Here is a 1,630-nt window from a genome sequence, read left to right as displayed (position 1 = left end):
AGCTCAGAGGATGAAACAGACCACCCGCGGAGGGTGAGAAGGGAATTTTTATTTATTTATATATATATATATGTTGCTTCTTCGTGTGCTTTGGAGTCGATTAATTTTTTGCGAAGTGATAAAAGCTGGGTCTCTCTTGAATTGCTAAAGAATAAAGCTGTATTTCCCTCAGTCCACTGGCTGCAATGTTGACACCTTGAGATGCCATGAGACCTAAATTCTGAACATCATGGCATGGAGTGCATCCCAGTTTTCCATGTCTGGCATATAACCATTAATTTTAGCTTTTAAACTGGTTATATTGATCCTGTGTCTAGACAGAGGGATGATCAGTAGCCCAGCATCATGACCTGTTTGTTCTGAAGATCCTGCAGCTTCCACTTCTCTTCCTGACACAGCACCTCCTCACTCTGACTCTCATACTGATAGGAGGAACCACAGAGCTCTGTTAGGTTAAAGCTCATCTTCTGAAGTTGGGATATTTTTCCTCCAACAGGTTCCAGAGGAATCACCTCAAACCAGATGTTGGACTGGGTTTGATTTCAATGTCATTTGTGAATGTCATTTTCAACAATGGAGCTATAAAGGTTGAAAAAGGTTATCATTTTTGAGAAAGTCTTTGCCACTAAATAAGAGGCAAAAAATAAATAGTTTGATAAAGGAAAAGCCTCTCAGATTCTGAGCCCGACAGCACCAAACTATTTTGTTTTACAATTAATTTAAGTTCACATAATTATCGCGTTAGAAGCCATTTGTTTGTTAAACACTTAATGAAACATATTTACCGTGTATGATGTTTGTGTGTAAATGACGCATACTCACAAACAACGAGGTAATTGGTTCAAGTTTGTCGTTTATTTAACGTTCAGAAACTACAGCGGCTGTGATGAGCTACAGCAAAAGGTAAAACAACCCGAACAGGTGATCAACTCTAAATCACTCGCACCTTTTTACTCTCTGTCTCACTGTCATTTAAGCACAACCGTTGCCATGGCAACCTCCTGCACTCCACAAGCCGACCAGAGATTACTTTAAAAACATTCAGTCCGTTATGATATCAGGTTTTCAGGCTTGATATTTATTTTGCGATTATTAATAAGCCTCCCTGAACACAGCGGTGGTTGATTAGTTAATTTTAAACTCTTGCTCTGCTCGTTATTTTGGTAATGGAACCGAAACGTAATGGAACACCTTGCGCAACACCTTGTTGAAACAATAATTACTGACAGTATTATTGTTGTCGGGTCATTAATTTGAGCACGTTTTGTTGATTTTTTGTTGTTGTTCTTTAATAAAGTTACGAACGTTTTAAGCGAGTCAGAGGAGGACGTGCTGGTCTCACCGTCTGGCGGCGTTCAGTTTCTCACCTAATGCCGAGAACGACTCAAAACCTTCCGCGATCGACGTATTGCACAGCTGCTCTAGCAAAGAACAGTTCAGAAACAATATGAAATGGGAAAAAAGCTATTTATTACCTGATTAAGTCGTGTTTTAGATTGTTCTTGAAAAACTAATCAGTCACGGCTGATTAGTGGGTGAACTCACGGCTGCACAGTGAACCCATTGATTTTTTACAGCTGACAGCCGCTCCCCTCTCTTGCAGGTACTGTGTACCCCCACTAAATCTTTT

Source organism: Poecilia reticulata, unplaced genomic scaffold, assembly GCF_000633615.1.
Source record: "Poecilia reticulata strain Guanapo unplaced genomic scaffold, Guppy_female_1.0+MT scaffold_131, whole genome shotgun sequence".
Classification (NCBI taxonomy): Eukaryota; Metazoa; Chordata; class Actinopteri; order Cyprinodontiformes; family Poeciliidae; genus Poecilia; species Poecilia reticulata.
This window is presented reverse-complemented; position numbering follows the sequence as displayed.